This window comes from Corvus moneduloides, chromosome W, assembly GCF_009650955.1.
Source record: "Corvus moneduloides isolate bCorMon1 chromosome W, bCorMon1.pri, whole genome shotgun sequence".
In the NCBI taxonomy this organism is placed as follows: Eukaryota; Metazoa; Chordata; class Aves; order Passeriformes; family Corvidae; genus Corvus; species Corvus moneduloides.
In genome coordinates, this window is record NC_045510.1 from 7650403 (window position 1) to 7670220 (window position 19818).

The 19818-nt window shown below is 46.8% G+C and overlaps 1 long non-coding RNA gene across 1 annotated transcript; it reads right to left on the bottom strand.

Annotated features, from left to right (window-relative positions):
- Window positions 1–286: 286 nt before the first annotated feature.
- LOC116437383 lies at window positions 287–16906 on the bottom strand. Its single transcript, XR_004237270.1, has 3 exons — window positions 16796–16906; window positions 3495–3499; window positions 287–296 (listed from the first exon to the last, which is right to left on the bottom strand). It is a non-coding gene; the product is annotated as an uncharacterized LOC116437383 (long non-coding RNA).
- Between the last annotated feature and the right edge of the window lie 2912 nt (window positions 16907–19818).

Sequence of the window (19818 nt, forward strand, 5' to 3'; positions counted from 1 at the left end):
GTGGGCCTGGCTACTCCTTTGTTTCACCTCGGTTTGGGGTCTGTTCGCTCTTGGCGTTCGGAGAGAGAAGCTGCTGGTTCTTTTCGGCCGTTCTTCCTTTTTCTGCGGAGAAAGATCCCAGGATCCCCGGCTCACCTTCCCTGCTCCGCTGGAGGCCGGGCTGTGGCCTCCCTGCCCCGCCGCTGATTTGAGCCTTCGCTGCATTGTAGCCGTGCTCGCCCTGCCTGCCTAGGCCTCCGGGGGGTTCTCCGCTTGGATACATCGCGTCTGCCACCCAGGATTTGTGCTCATCCCTGCTGCTCCAGCCTGCCGCTCCAGCCTGCCGTTCCAGCCTGCTGTTCCCGAAGGTCCAGCCAGACACCGGGATCGGCTGCCCAGGGCTTTGTGAAGCCTTTGTTCCATCCCTCCCCGGGACCCCAGGGCACCAGTGCCGCGTGCTCCCTGAGCTCGCTCCGGAGCGCCCTCTGCAGCAGCGGGGAAACCATCGCACCTGCCCTGCTCACCGGGAGCCGCCAGCGCCCCTGCTGGCTGCGAGCAGAACTGCACCCGAGGGGAAAAAAGGGCCCAACAGCCGAGAAGGCTAGGACTGGGTTTGTGAATGTTTGCTGTTACTGCCATAGTTATTGTTGTTTGTTTGACTGGTTATATATATAATAGTAAAGAACTGTTATTCCTATTTCCCACATCTTTGCCTAAAAGCCCTTGGTTTCAAAATTATAAAAACTTGGAGGTGAAGGGGTTACATCTGCCATTCCAAGGGAGGCTTCTGCCTTCCTTAGCAGACACCTGTCTTTCAAAACCAAGACAGAGGCGCTGTGTTAATATGCCTAGTGCCACATTGAGTCTCTCATGTAAAAAGTTCATAAGGTTTAGTTATGTCTGGTAAACGCAATGCTGGAGATGTCATTAGAGAGTGTTTCAGCTGTTTAAATGCAGCCCTTGTGCTCTCAGTCCATGTAATTATTCCCTTTTTGGCTGCTTTTAATGCTCCATACAGGGGCTTTACCAGTAATCCGTAGTTTGGTATCCACAGTCTGCACCACGCGACCATTCCCAGAAAAGCTTGCATCTCTCTCATGGTGTGGGGCTCTGGAAGTCAGCAGATGGCTTCTTTCCGTTCTTTTCTGAGCTGTCAGTGTCCACAAAAGATTTCAAGTTCCTAGGAAACTACTGCTTCCTTGGCAATCTATGCCTTGTCTTTAGAAACTCTGTACCCACTGTGTCCCAAAAAGTTTAACAAGCTTACAGTGAGTTGGATGCAGACATCTCTGGTCTTAGCTGCAATCAAGATGTCATCAACATACTGAAGGATAACCCCTCCTGGCTCTTGTCTCCTCCAATCTTCCAATTCCTTTGTTAGCTGGTTTCCAAATATTGTTGGGCTATTCTTGAAACCCTGGGGTAGGACTGTCCAAGTAAGTTGACTTTTCCTCCCTGTTTTGGGGTTTTCCCACTCAAAAGCAAAGAGCTCCTGGCTGTTTGTATGCACAGGAATGCAGAAAAAGGCATCTTTCAGGTCCACAACAGTAAACCACCCTAATTCATCTGTCAGTGTGGTCAAAAGTGTGTATGGATTGGCTGCCACTGGGTGTATGTCCTCTGTAATTTTGTTAATGGGTCTCAAATCTTATACTAATTGATAACTCTCACCATCAGCTTTGTTCACTGAAAGGATTGGTGTGTTATATCTGGACTCACATTGCACTAATAACTCATGGTGGAGGAATTTTTCAATTATAGGTTCCAATCCTCTACGACTTTCTAATTTCAAAGGATATTGTTTTTGCCTTACCAGCGTGGCTCCTGGTTTGAGTGCAATACTCACTGCTTCTGCCTGTTTGGATCTTCCTGAGACATCCCTGGCCCATACAATTGGGTTGACAGCATTTTCAACTTCAATGGGAATTTCACCACATCTGTCCTGTATAAAAAGTGCAGCAATTTCGACAAATTTAGTTTCTGGAATGATAACTCGTACTCCCTTTCCTTTTTTGAATTTAATTTCAGCTTCCAATTTCTCCAGTAAATCCCTCCCCAGCAATGGTTTAGGGGAGTTAGGCATATAAAGGAATTGATGAGTCACCCAGTTGTGCTGGTTTGGCCAAATTTAGAAATATATCCTCTGAGAGAAGGCAGGTTACAAACCACCCCTCCCCCACCAGGTTCAGGAAAAAATAAATTTTCCTCGGAGGAAAGTGAAAGAGATAAAAACTATTTATTTACACACAGGAAGAGGATAATAATGCTAAATAATAAAATCTCTCACTGTGGAGAAAAAACCTGGGAAAGCGTTAGAGTCCTCCCTTTGGTCTCCTTGGAGCTGGGACTTGGCCTAGGGCCAGGCCCTCTGTGCTCGGTGGAAAGTCCTCCTGATGTGTTCTGATATTGAAGCAGTCCAGCAGAAAAGGGAGAAAATCCAAAATTCCAGGGAAGGAAAAAGGTTCAAGTCTCAGTCTCTCTCTGGAGAAAAAGAAACTGAAAAACTGGCCAAAAGCTGAATGGAAAGCAGCAAACCGGGTGCTTCCTCGGTCCCCTGCCACAGATGAAAAAAAAGTCTCTATCTCTGTGTGACCTTGAACAAGATGCAAACTGCTTTGAACAAGTTTTGCTCAGGTTTTCCTCCCCCCTCTCAGGCTCAGTTTAAAGGCATAGAAAGGCACAAGAATTAATTTCTGGGCATAGGGCAGCGATATAGGATACACATCATAAAGTAACCCTAAGACACCAGTGCTTCTCCAGTTTAAATTTTAAAGGTTGGAACAATGGCCGTGTTTCAGTTATCCCTCTTATCCTAATGACATTAACAGTACCTTGACTCAGTTTCCCTTCTAAAATATTTAACACAGAATAATCCGCGCCGGCATCTACCACAAATTCTATATCATCTTTCCCCAGCTTGGCTATTGTAGAGAAATGGCTGAGTGAACAGGGACATGTATATGTGCACAATCCAAGCTATGTTAGTGAACTGTCCTTGACTAGGGAAAAAAGAGAGGAGCAATGCTGATGTGGCAAGCCAACAGGATGTTGGGGAGGGGGATGCTGACCATAGAAAAAGAAAGACTTATGTTAGTTAGTCGCGTGCATATTAATCTATAACCAATCGCTTGCTATTAAAGGCCGCGTGTACAGTAGCTGTAACCCAATAGTATGGAGCTTGCTTATGCGTGCTTGGGGAATTAGAGTATAACTATGGGACTGACAATAGAATAAACGGAGTTCCAGCATATCTCTATGAGAAGCGTGGTTCATCCCGGCAGATCTCTGGCTATTGGCTATAACCAAAGGCTCTGCTGGGGGAGAAGCCTTCGGTCCCCATCATTCTGAATATGAGTTTTGTTCCAATGGGAGTTGGGGAACTGGGGGTTTCTTCTTCAACATCGGACAGTGGCTTTTCCAATGTCTCTTTTTCTTGCAATACACACACGTATCTTTGTCCATAGGGAAAGAGGTTCTCTTAGGTGGCTTCTCCTGACTAACCCTCTCACTAGGACGGTGCCTAATTCTGTCACTTGGGTCTCTGTCCCGATATACCTTCCAGGCTACTTCTAACAATTTACTTATGTCCTGAATCCCATCTAACTTTTGCAGTTTTCTTCTTATATCATTTGGAGCTTGACCCATAAACAAGAGAACTTGGTGTGTTTTCCCCTCAGCTGAATCAGAATCTAGGTTTGTATATTTGATAGCAGCTTCTCTTAACCTATTCAAAAAATCAGGGGGAGATTCATCATAATTTTGCTTTACTTCATAGAGTTTTGACCAATTAAGAGCTTTAGGGACACCATGTTTTTGTTGCTGTTGAGGCAGTCACAACACATACAGACACACCAACTGCTCCGGGCAAAAGCTTAGCTTTAATACTACATAGCCTCTTTTATGTAGTTTCTTAGCTATTTACATAGTTCCTCCTTGAGCCCTGGCCAGGCTTTGTGAGAAACCCAATAGAAGAATGAAACCAGATGTTCCTGCACTACAAGTAATGGTAGCTTATTTATTCAATAGTATAAAAGCTGGGCTACTCTCACAGAGAAATTGGAAGCCTCATGGCCTGCAGGTAGACACACCGCGTGGGATTTCCCAATTACCCGGTGTAGTTCTCCAGTCCTTTGCTGTGACAGCTTCCCCCAGCTGACGTGTGGATCTGGATGAAGGGGCAAAGTATTAGGCTAACTGATTATGTGTCTTTCTTATTCACTATAGGCGTTCTTTTGTAGCAATGATTAGGTGCATAGCTTAGGTTATCCTTTTGTAATTCTTTGCAGTTTTGCGTTCTAGTAAATTACACTATTCCTTAAGTTGGTGTCTGTGTCTTTGGTGCTGTCTCTGCCCAAAGGCAAAACAAAATTGGCGTAGTCAGCCACATCAGAACAAAATGTTGCTTTTTAAATCTAAATGTAAGAAATCTAAATGTAAGAAATCAGTCCTGTCTGAAATTCCCAGATGGGAAGATCTTCTCCATAGTTCGCTGGCTCTTGAGTGGGCTAAGGTCAGAGGACTGTGCAATCAATGGGGAAGTCGGTTGAAAGAAGCTGTGTGGTGGCCAGTGAGCCTACCATACAAAGGACAAAGAGACTCCACTGGTAAGACACTGCCTGGTATCAGAGATCCTCCCCAGGTTAGGGTGAACAGAAAATGTTTCCCCCAGCATGCATTGTTCTGCTATGTTAATGTACCCTAGTTCTGCTTTGCTGGTTGGCCTATGGCCCCTCCGCCCCCTTGCTACCTTATATGTTCCACGCGCTAAAAAGTTCTCCACTCCAGGTTCCCCCCACTGGCCCTTGCCCCTCGCCACTCCCCTAGAGCTCCCCCATTGGCTCCCATTTCCTAGTCCCGCCTGTGTACTGCCCCCGTGCCCTCAGATCATTGGTCCATGATGCTTGCCCCCCTCCTGTACTTAAACCTGGACTCTCCATTGTCTTTTTTCTTTGTCCCTGGATCCCTTTACGACGTCGCTGCAATAAACCTCTGTCCATGGAACTCTGTATAGAGGCCCTTTCCAGCTCTTTGCCGTCCACTCATATTACTGGAGCTAGCCGTGCATTTATGCATGCGCACGTGTGTGAGTGTGTGGCTGATCCTGCCTAGCGGCTTCGCTAAGGAGATGCTTTTGGAAGGTCACTGCAAAGCCAACCGCGGAAAGCAACAAAGCTGAACTGCTGGAAGTATTGAAATGCATCCAAAAATTGCATACTGAAAAAGTAAAAGAATTTGAAGGTTTGGGAAAATGAGGACGGATTTTGTTAACAGCATATCGAAAACAGCACATCGAAAACAGCACCAACAGAAGGAACAGTTGTTTTTGAAAAACCTCCACATGAAGAGACAGATGTGTGAGTTGCAGAATCAAATTGTGATGTTACAGTGTCAAAATAAGTTGCTTGCTGATAAGTTGGACACTTACCAGACTGTAACCAAGAAGGCTGCAGTTCGAGTGGCTCATTATAAGAAAAGAAGGGGTCAAGTGAATCATAAGAAAGTGCATACAGTGATTGCAGAAGCAGGTGTACAGCGGGATCCCGATAAATGGGATGGAGATATTTGGGATTCTATGGATTCTGATGAAGCTGGGTCCCCAGACGAATTTGTAGATGTGAGACTGTCATGGAAACAAAAAATGGAATTAGAGGCTAATGATCAGCATGTTAGGAGGGATGTGATAGAGGATTATACTCAGCATGAAGTAAATGATATAATTGAATGGTTTAAGCAAAGACCTGGGGAACCCCTCCTCTCTTGGAAGATATGTTTGCATGACAGGGAGCATCAGGGGCAACCCTAGATTCAGGGGACTCTAAGAGGTTTTTAGTTTTGAGCTCGGATTCTTTTGTGCAGGATGCATTTTGGAATAACGTTCACGATACTAATTTGTTAGCTTTGGCTGCTCAGGGACGTAATACTAAATACCCTACAGAAAATGATTGGCCAGGATCTGAACGTCAGTGGTATACTTTGCGAGATTGTATACAACAAATAAAGGAAGAGGGCATGAAATTGGCCATTTTTATCTCAGATGCCGATTCTATGATGCAGAATGCTTTGTTTGTTACTGTGAGAAATAAACTGATTAGGACTGCTCCACCAGCATATAAAAATGTAATCATGACTCTCTTGATTAAGGAGACAGGGAATTCCCTAGATGAAGTAATTGAGAAAATATAGCAGCTGGGTGACCTTGGCGAATGGGGCCTGCAGGGAACTGCGGGAAACCGAGATACTTGAGATGGCCCTAAGGGGAGTGAAAACAGAATTTCTCGTAAGGAAATGTTAGTGGCTTTATTAAAGGATGGTATGTCTCGGGAGAAACTTGATGGTGTTCCAACTCATGAATTATGGCAGATCTATAAATGGAGAAGGTTGAATAAACGTAGTAAGAAAGTGCAAAATTCTGAGGCAAACAATCCAGGAACAACTCATCCTACGCCACCTTCGCTGGAGCCTCAAAGGGATTTTGCGTTTGCTTGCAGAGGGCCCTCCATGAGTGGATCAGTTATTCCAGGGTAGAAGGTGGATTGGGAACCGTATTCTGATTTGTATCCTTAGAAAGAGACTAGGGAAATAGTTCAGCATAATAAACAAGATTGAAATAACCGCCAAGCTCCAGTGCAATGGGTGTGGAAAGACCAGCGTCCCCATGTGGAGCTTAAAATTTTTTGGAAAAACCGGTCCTCGTGAACAGTAAGAGCCTTAATTGACACTGGAGATGAGGCCTTTTTAATATATGGGAACCCCCAGAAATTTAAAGGACAATCTGTAATTATTACAGGTCTGGGAGGGAAACAAATTGTAGCACTACAAACACAAATAGAAATGAAAATAGGAAACCTCCCAAAATGCTCTTACTCAGTCATGATTGTCCCTGTCCCTGAATATATAATAGGGATAGATATTCTAAAGGGATTAACCCTGAATCTTCCCGGTGGTCAGTACCAATTTGGAATAAAGAATCATTTTAGTGCCCAGACAATTTTAGTAGGAAAAGTAAAAATACCTCTTGTGCAGATTCCTGCTGCAACCAACTTACTCACCATGAAGCAAGATAGGATTCCAGGAGGGCATGAAGAAATATCACAGACAATTAAAGATTTGTTGGATACTGGAGTTTTAAAATCAACTATCACAGCTTGGAATAATTTGGTATAGCCCGTCAAAAAGAGTGATGGGTCATGGAGAATGACTGTAGATTTTAGGGAATAAAATAAGCACACTTCACCCCTCATTGTAGATATGGTTACTTTAATAGAAAAAATTCAGAAGCATTCAGGAACTTGGTGTGTTGTAATTGATTCAGCTAATTGTTTGGGTTTTAGGAATTCTCCTTTTTTCTTTTTCTCTTAAAGAATTTTCCCCATACATGTTGCCAGGAGACAAATTACTGAGTACTTAAGAGAGACAAAAAGACCTGGCCACAGAGGGAGGGGTCCAACTGGCTACTCTCTTTCACCTGGAGTTTTCTCGTGTAGGGCAGGGATGCCGCAGGATTTGAACTGGGAAAAGGAGGGTGGGTACAGCCCGAGGGCTCTTGTTCTCCCCGTGGTCAGAGCAAAAAAAAGGCTGCCGTTGTTGTGGAAGGAATTCGTCACCGATGCAGGTTTCTGCCTTCTGCTGCCTTCCTTCTACCGTGAGTGGAGTTTGCTCTCTGGAGCGGCTGTTACACTGGGACCTTAACACCCTACCTCACTAAAAGAGGAACCTTTTCACCATCTGCTCGGGTGCCTCAGGGAAAACCCCGGGATCCCAAGCCCGCCTTTCCCTGCCCCGCTGGGAGCCGGGCCACGGCTGCCCTGCCCCTGCCATTCCTTTGCCATTGCTTCGAGCCTTTGCTACACTGTAGTTCCGCACGCCCTGCCTGCCGGGACGTCTCGGGCTTCCCTCTGCATCTCCGGAGTCTGATACATCTCTTCTGCCACCCGGGATTTGTGCTAATCCCTGCTGTTCCAGCCTGCTGTTCTGGAGGGTCTGGCCAGGCATCGGGATCAGCTGCCCAGGGAGTTTGTGAAGCCTTTCTTACAGCCCTTCCTGGGATCCCAAGCTGCCACTGCCGCATGCTCCCCGAGCTCGCTCTGGAGCACCCCCTGCAGCTGCAGGGGAATAATCTCACCTGCCCTGCTCCCAGGAGCCGCCAGCGCCCCTGCTGGCTGCGACTGTAACTGCCCCAAAGGGGAAAGTGCCTGACGGCCGAGAAGGCTGGCATTGGGTTACTGGTTCTTTTTGCTGTTACTGCCATAGTTAATGTTGCTTGTTTGCCTTGTTATACACACATATATATATAATAGTAAAGAACTGTTATCCCTATTTCCCACATCTTTGCCTGAAAGCCCCTTAATTTCAAAATTATAATAATTCGGAGGGAAGGGGGTTGCATTTTCCATTTTGAGGGAGGCTTCTGCCTTCCTTAGCAGACACCTGTCTTTCAAACCAAGACAGATCTTGGCGCCCAATGTGAGGCCTGAGGGAATAAAGAGAAAGGAGTGAAAAAGGAATAAAAGTTCCTGGGTAACTTAATTTTGTGTGCTGAATATAGAAACCTCATTAGGCGGCACCATGTGGGCTAGCTTACCCTGGTTCGGGTGGCACATGGTCATGGCTATATTCTTCCCCTTTGCAACTCCTTACCTAAACATGGGTCCTCTGACTAAGGCTACCATTGCTGTTATCCAGCTTGCCCTATGGGTCGAGAAGGTGAAGAATTCATGGGCTTTTAACTTCCTCCGGAATGTGGGCACATGGATAAAGGGCTATTACACACTAAGTGTATTTTTTTTTTAGTTATGTTAAAAATGGTACCTTCTGTGAGGAAATGACACCAGGGGAAGTTTTCTCCCAACCCCTCAACCAGTTCTTTGGGCCTACCTGTTGTGGGGTGACTTTATGATGTGTATCCCCTGTTGCTGCTCTATGCCCAGAAATTAATTTTGTGCCTTTCTGTGGCTTTAAATTGAGCCTGAGAGGGGGAGAGGAAAATCCCAGCAAACTTTTCAAAGCAGTTGTTCAAGGACACAGGTACACACTCCTCTGCTTCTGCAGCAGCAAGAGCGGAGGAAGCGCCCTTCGTGCTTTTCAGCCAGCTTTTGGCTCCTCTTCTCTGGAGGGAGACGGAGACTTGAACTTTGTTTTCCTGGGACTTCGATTTTTCCCTTCTTCTCTTCTGGACTGTTTCAACATCAGAACACATTGGGAGAATTTTCCACCAAGGACCTGGAGGTGGGCCCATGACCCAGCTCCAAGGAGGAGGAGAGAGACCACATCTACAGAAGGACTCTGAAATTTTCCCAGGTTTCTCTCCACAGTGAGAGGTTTTATTATTTAACATTATTATCCTTTTCCTGTGTGTTTCTTAAATAAATAGTTTTTATCTCTTTCCTCTGAGGAAAATTTCTTTTTTTCCCGAACATGGTGGGAGAGGGATGGTTGTAACCTGCCTTCGATCAGAGGATATTTTCCTCCAAATTTGCCCAAACTGGCACAAATAATTAGTGGTGCCCAACTCGTGGCTCGAAGGAAAGTGAAAAACCTGTACTAATTACATTTTGGTTTGAATTTAATTACTTTGTGTTGGGGTAGTCATCATGTTGGTTGAGTTCATAATGTGTTACAGTGCGGATACTGTAACACGATGTATCAAACAAGGAGGCCCATGGAAAAGAAATATATATGGACCAATTCCTGATAGATGTTTCAGAGAGATTTATTTCTCCAGCTGCATGGCCGGGCTCTGCCGAGGAACTCTTAAAATCTGGGACCCGAGGGTCCTTGCCCGTGCAGGGGAACACAAAACAACCAATGGGGAATGAGGCTGACCAGGGGCTAGGGAAACCCTGTGCCTCCCCCCCCAGGGCCCCTCTCCCACGACTACATGGCGGGGGGGAAGGGACCCTGACATTTCACCCGTTTATTTTTAACAAAAAGAGATTTAAAACTTAACATTGAAAACAACTGGATAAACATAACAAGAACAGTTTCAAAACAAAACAGGCCACCCTCCTGAGTCTTTAAATGTCCAAACAGATTCTCCGGAACATATTAAGGCTGACAGAAGGGAGACAGGACTCTCCAGGCATGCTTTGTGGGGAAACTGATGCAGGAGAGGGTTTAATTTCTTCCCCCCCCGCCCCCTTTTTCATCCCCCCCTCGGCATTGGAAAGGGATTTTTGGGGAAACAATTGGCAAAGGCATGGTTTTGTGAGGGAAACCATGGGTGAAAAAATGGATTGGGAATACACTGGGGGTAGTAGGATATAGGGTAAAAAGGAAAGGTGGGATTAGGAAAGGGAGACTGTAGGGGGGGCTTATAATGTAGATACTGTCTAACATGACTACGATTTTTAGCATATATACTGCCTTTTACAGGAACACCATCAGGCCCAGTGACCTGTGATGCTTGTAACCCTTTTCCCTCTTGTACAATTTTGAATTCCACCACCTCTCCATCTCCCAAGCTTGGGATGTATTTTTCAGGGTTATTCTTTTTAATAGCAGTTCTATGAACAAATATGTCTTGCTGGTTGTCACATCGTTATAAAACCATAATTTTGTTTAACATTATACCGTTTTACTATTCTTAAAACCTTAGCTATGGTGTTATTTTCATTTTTCCGAGTGGCTGCTGTTTTCTGTCTCGCTGCGTTCTTGCTTTCTCTTTCGCTTTCGGTCGCTCCCGTGTTGGAATTGCCAGGGCTGCTAGTGCTGCCGGGGCCACCGGAGCTGTTCTCTGAGAGCCAAGAGTCTTTCCACAGTTCCTCCATAGTTTAGATATGGAATAGCAAAACAAAACCAAGAAGAGGAATCCAAAGTTTCTACTCATACATCAGTTGCTTAGGGATCGGGGATTGTTCTGCTCGCATTACCCACCATTTGTTAGAGTGTGGAGACTGTAACACGATGTATCAAACAAGGAGGCCCGTGGAAAAGAAATATATATGGACCGATTCTTGATAGATGTTTCAGAGAGATTTATTTCTCCAGCCGCATGGCTGGAGGTTTGCCGAGGAACTCTTAAAATCCGGGACCCGAGGGTCCTTGCCCGTGCAGGGGAACACAAAACGACCAATGGGGAGCGAGGCTGACCAGGGGCTAGGGAAACCCTGTGCCTCCCCCCCAGGGCCCCTCTCCCAGGACCACATGGCAGGGGGGAAGGGACCCCGACAAAAATGTCTCTCTGGCTTGAGGTACTAATGCCTTTCTGGTCCCTAGGCCTGTTTGCCTATCTACTGATTGCTCCAATCTTGTCCCTGATACGTAACTTTTGGCAAGCAAGGGCACGAATCCAGATTTCTATCTTGCTGTTCTCGGTGATAATGATTTATAAGAAGTCAACAGCGGTACAGGCAGTTGTTCAAAGAGTGTATGATATGTAGTTTGTCTGTCCTAACCCCAGTCCTAGTTTCAGTAGCCTGTTTTGGGAATTCATTAGTAATTGCACCCAGTTTGTTAGAAGAGGAGGAGACGGGGTTTCCCAGCCTTTTATCTCTCTCCCCTTTAAATTTGATACGTTATTGTTTGAGAACGTTCAGTTTCTCCTGGATGTTAACGAGACCACCTTCCTGGTACTTTATCAGGTAAACTTCCTCTATGTGGTTTGCAGCTTGTCTAGAATAAGAGCTCAGATTTCCAGGGTGACTGCCGAGACACCTGACCAAGATGTGGAAAATCCTGAGTGGTTTGGGGAATGGAAGATATGGGCCAAATCCTGAAGAAATTCCCTGACCCAATAGCTTGGAATTTCCCCCCTGAAAAAATTCAGAACCCAGCTGAGGTGGGGAAATATCTGAAAGAGAAATACAATGACAATTCTAATGAGAAAGAGCTCATTGCAATATGTTGGGCCTTGGCATATGCCTATCGCACATAGCAGCAGGAAAAGGTAGAGGGGCAGGAAGATAAATCAGCAGACACCCCAATCACTCAGGCTGCAGCCAAACCAGACAGCAAGCTTAAACCTATTAACACAAAATATTGCCCTAAAGTATATTACCGTGTCCCGCAGCCATAGGGAGGAGGAGAGAAGATCCAGAAGGCAGGAATTGTGCAGCAAGATTGATCTATTTAATTATTTTACAAACTCTTTTATAGACTTTTTTCTTCAAAGCCTAATTGGACAAAGGATCAGCCACCCCTTGGGGGTTATTGGCTAAAATCCTAAAACATCCATTGTCAAAATATTTTTCTACTATACTATAAACAAGACTTCTCAAGGTTGCAGGTGTTCTTAGTTTACATAACTTTGCTACCTCTTCTGTGAGAGAGAAAAGTCTCTCAGAAAATAGCAAGAAAATCCTTGCTAGCAGCATTTTTGTATCTACAATTCCCCCTTTTTGTTTTATAAGATAACCACTCTACTATTAATCCTAAATAGAAATTTACATCAGTTATTAATTCTAAATATGTCCTTAAGGCTTTAACTATCTGATTCCATAACAAGAAATTTAAAGTTCAGTCTCTGCTTGTGGAAGGACCATCCCAGTCTCTCCTTGGGGAAGGACCATCTGCCTGATGGTTGAAATCCTCGTCATCATCAGAAGAGTCATTAGGCTGACTATCTACATTCTGGTCGCCATTTGGGTGGTTGGTGTTCTGGTCACAATTTGGAGGTTGCTAGTTCGGCCTCTGGTGCCATAGGTCAGGGCGAACACATTTTGAAGGTAGCCACCGTACCCCAGTATCTGTGGAAATGCAAGCATACCCACGACCCCAAACGATAAGCTCATGAGGGCCTTCCCACAGGTTAGTGAGTAAATTCCGTACCCAGACTTTTCCCCCGGGCAGTTGTGTCTCGCCTGCAGACTGCAATGAGAGAAAATGATTCAGAATAACAGGATTATTTGAATTTTGTGGTACTGTAAGGTGGTTAATTGTATACAAAGCTTTTGCTAGTCGGCTCTGTGGGGTTTCTCCATGCATTCCCCTTTTCTGTTTGTCCAAAACACGCTTCAAGGTACCATGAGCGCGTTCGACAATGGCTTGGTCAGTAGGAGAATGTGGGTTACCGAAGGTATGGTCTACACCACATAGGTGTAAGAACTGCCGCGTCTTCTCCGAGGCGTAGGCAGGACCATTATCGGTTTTCACAGAAGCTGGCACGCCCAGGACTGCGAAAGCCAATTTCCAATGGGCAATGACTCCATGGCCCCTCTCTCCAGTGTGAGCAGTAGCCCACATAGCTGAGGAGAAAGTGTCAATAGACACGTGCACATATTTCAGCCGACCAAATTCAGGGATGTGAGTTACATCAATTTGCCAAATCTGCAAGGCTTTTAGCCCTCTGGGGTTTACCCCTGCTGGCAAAGGTGCAGCGAGTCCGTGACAGTCAGCACAAGCGCTGACAATGTCGCGCGCTTCGGTTGGCATTAAATGAAACTGCTTCTGCAGGGTATGTGCACTTTGATGGAAGAAACCGTGCGATGCCTTGGCTTGTGCAATTTTGTCAGGCTGAAGCCCTACCCACGCAGGGTTGGCCAGCATGTCAGCCCTGGCGCTGCCTTCTGTTAGAAAACCTGGTAAATTGGTGTGGCTTCAAATGTGCAGAATGTAATACGGATGCACTCGAGCCTGAATTGCAGACCACAAGGTTTGCAACAGTGAAAACAGAGCCGCATTGTTCACATCCTTCAGAAGTGAACAATCTAAGCGTTGCGTTATATCTGCTACATAAGCAGAGTCAGTAACCAAATTCAAAGGTTCCTGTGAGAATCATTGAAAAGCCATGGTAACAGCCCTTAATTCACCTAACTGAGCAGAGCCTGACTCGTGTTCCTTCAGCACCTGCCATTCCGATCCCTCCTTCCAAGTAACGATGGCTTTCCCAGTTTTCCCAGAACCATCCGTAAAGACGGTGGGTCCTTGCACTGGCACTCGACTATTTCTCGGCCACAAGGAAAGTATGGTCGATTTTGCCAACTGCAGTAAGTTATGGCTGGGCAGATGGTAAGTGATCTGCCCTGAAAAGTTTTGCAGCACGCTTTGCAAAGGAGCGCTATGGATGAGGCTCCACTCAAAGTATTCCTTTGAGATCGGAATGACAATTACTGCAGGATCTGCAGCCATCAGTTGCAAACACCGTTGGCGGCATTTGATTATCAGAGAAGCGACCAATTCAAACACTGTGGTCACAGTCCTTTTCGGCTGGTGAGGCAAAAAGACCCATTCTAGGATATGCAAAGGATAGGCCATTGTGCATTCCACTGGCCAATGATACCTCTAGGATGGAGGTCTGGAATAGTAATGAAAACAGTGATAGCAATGGAGGGATCCACTCGATTAACCTGACGAGTGGAAACAGCCCGTTGGACCTCTTGCAACGCTCGTCGCGCTTCCGGAGTCAACTCCCAAGGTGAATTCTGATCAGGGTCCCCTTTTAATGTATCAAAAAGTGGGGAAAGTTGCTTTGCGGTTAAACCTAAATAAGTTCATAACCAATTGATGACACCCAGCAGTTTCTGAGCATCATTCAAGGTTTTAATCCAATCTGGGAATTGCACCTCTTGGCGTTGGATAGTTTGGTCCTGTCTTGGTTTGAAAGACAGGTGTCTGCCAAGGAAGGCAGAAGCCTCCCTTGGAATGGCAGATGCAACCCCCTTCCTCCGAGTTATTATAATTTTGAAATCAAGGGGCTTTTAGGCAAAGATGTGGGAAATAGGAATAACAGTTCTTTACTATTATATATATAACCAGTCAAACAAACAACAATAACTATGGCAGTAACAGCAAACAATCACAAACCCAGTGCCAGCCTTCTCAGCTGTCAGGCCCTTTCCCCTTTGGGGCAGTTATGGTCACAGCCAGCAGGGGCGCTGGCGGCTCCCGGTGAGCAGGGCAGGTGCGATGGTTCCCCCGCGGCTGCAGGGGGCGCTCTGGAGCAAGCTCGGGGAGCACGCAGCACTGGTGCCCTGGGGTCCCGGGAAGGGATGGAACAAAGAAGCTTCACAAACCCCTGGGGAGCTGGCCTCGGTGTCCGGCCGGACCCTTGGGAAGAGCAGGCTGGAACGGCAGGGACGAGCACAAATCCCAGGTGGCAGATGAGATTTATCCAAACGGGGAAACCCCCAGGAGGTGTGGGCAGACAGGGCGAGCATGGCTGCAACGTAGCGAAGGCTCGAAGCAACGGTGGGGCAGGGCGGCCACAGCCCGGCTTCCAGCAGGGCAGGGAAGGCGGGCTTTGGGATCCCAGGGCTTCTCCAGCAGAAGGAAAAGCAGCCGAAGAAAACAGCTTCCCTCTTTGTCCAAACGCCGAGACCGACTGCCCCCATACACTCAGGTGAAAACAAAAGAGCAGCCAGATGCGCCCCACCCTGTAGCCAGCACTTTTGTTTTTTTAAGTACCCAGCCATTTGCTCCCCTAGCAACATGTATGGGCAAAAATTCTTTTAACCGAAGAAAAACCAGGAGAGCTCCTAAAACCCCAACAGGTACAAAATTTTCACTCCTAAATATTTCCAAGGAGGATGCTGTTGAACTTTCTCCGGAGCTACCTCTAATCCATAGGCATGCAGAGCAGCGAGCAGCTGAGGCTGTATTCTCAGCAGCTCGCCCCAGGTGGATGCTGCCACCAGGATATCATCCATGTAATGGTAGCAGCGTGCATCAGGAAACTGCTTGCGAACTCCGGCTAAGGCTTGGGCAACATACCACTGACAGATAATTGGGCTGTTCCTCATCCCTTGAGGGAGGACCTTCCATTGGTATCTCTTAGCAGGTTCAGCATTGTTAATGGCAGGCACAGTAAAGGCAAATTTTGGTTTGTCATCAGGATGCAAAGGAATTGTGAAAAAACAATCCTTTAAATCAATGATCAGGATGTCCCACCCCGTAGGAATCATGGTGGGAGAGGGCATGCCAGGCTGCAATGCCCCCATACCTTCCATTACTGCATTAACTTTCCGGAGGTCCTGTAATAATCTCCATTTTCCCGACTTCTTAATTACAAAAACAGGAGTATTCCAGTGACTAGTAGAAGGTTCAAGGTGCCCCTGTTGTAACTGTTCCTGAACCAGCTGATGAAGGGCGTCTAACTTCTCTTTTGGTAGGGGCCACTGCGCCTCAAAGATTGGTGTGTTAGTCAACCACCGCAAAGGCAGTGTAGGATACTGTGCGCCCTTACGCACAGTGACCCCTGCTAAAAATTTGTCTCAATTCGTACCCCCCAAGCTGCCAACACGTCCCGTCCCCAAAGGTTAAGGGAAGTGGTAGCAACATAAGGCCTAACTGTAGCTGTGTGCCCCTCTGACTCCCTCACCATCACAGGCCGTTCGCTTAAATAGCTCTGTGTGGTTCCTCCTAATCCTGCAATGGCCGATCCCACTGGGGCTAAAGGCCATGAGGGAGGCCACGCAGAGAAGGAGATGATAGTTACAGCAGCACCCGTATCAATCAAACCTCGAAGCTGAGTACAGGGCAGAAGGGTGTTCGGCAGGATCAGGGTACATATCATCTGTGGCCTTTGGTCAGAGATGTCTGCAGTCCAGAAGGCCTGCGGAAGTCCCGTAGATCCACTGCCACTATCTCTGTGAGTTTGTTGTTCTATCCTGGGTTCACAAGACTTAAAAGGCACTAATTTAGCAAGGCAGGTCTTTTCAGGAATAGTGACGGGGTTTTTGCATGGAGACCATAGCGCAAATCTGACCTTTAAAGTCAGCATCAATAACTCCTGAGTGCACTAAGATTCCTTGATGGGCAACATCAGGTTTTCCCACCAGCATTGCACTGGATCCCTGGACTAAGGATCCATATGCATCCAAGGGAACCTTATAAATACCGCTAGAGTCTAAGACGACTGGGGCTGCGGTGTGGACGTCAAAACTGTCTGATCCCTGGGCGCTGTTTCTAGGGTGGCTGAGTAGGCCTGTGCCTGTACCTGTGCCACTCTCTGGGGGAGCGACTGCATCGGAGAGCAATTCCCCCTCCTTGCACCCCGGCGGAAGTTTCCCGACAAAGGCCGACCATCGGCATGAGTCTGGGATCTACAGTAGTCCGAGCAATGCCCTGGCCTGCCACACCTCTTGCACTGGGGGATTGCTGTGTTCTCTTTTTGGCTCGGCTTAGGCCACTGTATTGGGTTGACCCTGAGTTGATGGACAGTCTTTGAGACCAATGACGCTTCTCACAATTTACATATTTAAACCACACGGAAAGGCGGGACTTCCCCCTTTTTGTCGGAGCTCGTCTGCTAGAAGGTGGGGGGGGCTCCGAGCCTCCAGGCCCCGCCAGGCCGGGCCGGGGCCACTGCCCCTTCCCCCCTTTCCCAACACTGCGGCACGGACCCTGGGTCACTGGGGGGGGACTGTCCCAGAGCCGCAGGCAGCTAAAACCAGCCATGGACTGCTCACAGCTGGACCCATCCAGTGCGGCTTCTGGGCACAGGCGGGTCCCTCTCCTCTCCATTCGGAGCCGGCGGAGTCAACGGGAGCCGGCAGAGCCTCCTGTCTGCAACCAGCACACTTTGTGCTGAACTGAAGAAGACACCATGCAGCCAGCAGCACAAAGGGAGTGAAGCTTTCTCTACCGTAAAGCCTGAACAAGAACACTCTTCAACATGGTGGCTTCAGAGTCAGAGAGAAAGAGAAGTGAGTCATGTGAGACGGAGCTGAAAATGGCGACGGGAGAAAAGAGGGCGGTGCCGCGATTCTCGCGCATTGCTTAAAAAACCTTCTTGCATGCCGTGGTAAGAAACTGTAATACCACAAACTGTTTGTCTCTTTAATCCATTTGAAGTACATGGGGGGATGGAGAATCCTCGTGTGGCCTGTGAAGATTGTGAAGAGTGCCTATGCCAGGCTATATAGAAGTAGTAAGAGGCTGTTAGAGACTTGTGGCAAAGAAAAGCCTTTGTGTGCAGGCCAAAATAACTTATCCTTAAAAAGATTAATAACTCCATGTGATTGCCCATGTTTTGCAGTGTGAAGGAACTGTGAGATTTTTCATGGGAGAGATGTTCTACACACAGCAGATTGTTTATTTCGGGTGGGTCTGCTGTTAGTAGCAGTTTGGGAACCACGTGCAACTGAAGGAAAACCCTTTTTTCCTTAAGCATAAGAGAGAGACTTTTCAAGAACTGGAACACTGACTAACATCCCATGTTCTGTTACCCTTGTGTGAGCTGGGTAAAAGGAGAGAAGTGCTGGAAAGGGGGGGGGGGGGGAGGGGGGGGATTTGCTTTAATTCTTTTTTTGTTATTTTCTCTTTACTTTTAATTCTATTAGTAATAAAACTCTTTCATTGTACTGCAACTGTTTAAGGTTTGTGCCTGCTTTGCTTTTCTCCTAATTCTTATCTCACAGAAGGAAAATAAGTAAGTAATGAATATTTTGAACCAAAACCACTACATTTAATTGGTGTTTCTGCCCGGTTTCGAACTCAACCTGCTACAACCGCTTACGTTTTTTTTTGCCTGTTTTGGTTGCTTTGGTTCACGACCAGAAGATGTGTGAACAGGCTGCAGGAACGCAGCCAAAGCAGACCTTCTCTGGTTCCCAGATCCCACCTTAGCGTAGGCTTTGACCATGTCTGTTACCTCAGGATCCCCTGGCAAGGCATCTATGATTTTTCTGCACTCCTCGTTTGCGTTATCTCTCACTAACTGCTTTAACAACATCTGCCTTAACCCATCATCTTCAACCTGCTTCTCGAGAGAAGCAGCGACTTTCTCTACAAAAGAGAGGAATGACTCTGATTTCCCTTGAACTATTTCAGTATATCACTTTCTAGGCTCAGACAACTCTATGGTTTTCAACAGGGCAGCCATGCCGACCTGCTGAGCTTGCTGCAGGATGCTAGAGGACAAAGTACCCCGTAGGCTGGGATCAGAGAAGGGACCAGTCCCCATAAGAGCATCCATTCCTGCTGTCCGTCTAGGATTGTCAGCAGGGAGCTGCATATTCCCTAATGCAGCCTTGTCAGCCAGCTTTCTCACGGTTTTCTCAAAAACTGTAAATTGTACAGGTTGAAATAGGATTTGACCCAGGTGTTTGATATCAAATGGAGCAAGCAAATCTGTATTTATCACCCTTATTATCTGCATAACCTCAGCAGAACTTAGCCCATGTTGTGCCACCTTGGATTGGAAATCCTGTGCAACCTTCCAAGTAATCACCTCATGCTTGTCATGCTCGCCTGAATTTGGGAGAGCCTTATACACTGGGAAAGCTTGGATCTCCCCTTTTGGGGAGTCACTACCATCCTGAACTGCTGGCACAGCCTTTGGATGGAGTGTAACAGCTTACTGATTACCCCCAGAATCCTCAAATCTATTTGGCATTCCAAGTGTTTCCAATAATTTCCAAACTCCCTCCTCCAATGCTCGCATCTTAACTAAGAAGCGACTGTAGTGGGTCGGACGCACTGTTACCGTGCAGTCCTGAAAGGTCCAGGGGCGAGACCGGAGCAGCCTTTTCTTTCGCCGCCTGGCTATGGCAGCTTTACACCTGTCACGATCCGCTAATACAAGCAAGGGTCGTGATGGTTCGTTTATAGATCTCAGAGTGCAAAAGGACACAAGGGATTTCAGTCTTAATCAGAACAGTGCACCTTTATTAAGTGCCCACAACACAGTAATGCGATAGAGGAGAGAAAGAGAGAGAGAGATAAAGAAAACAAAGTAAAAGAGTAGAGAGGAAGAAAGGAGGGGAAATAGCTACCAATGGATGAGATGAAGTCTTTGTGGTCTTCTGCCAATAGATTCGCCTTCTTTCCGTGTGGAGATCTCGTCTCAGTTATTTCAGAAAGTCCCTTTATAGTCCTTTTCAGAAGCGAGGGGCAACTGGCCAAGAGGTGGGGAAATCTACAGCCGTTGTTATGGGGCCCATTGCTTTGAGAAAACAGGTACAG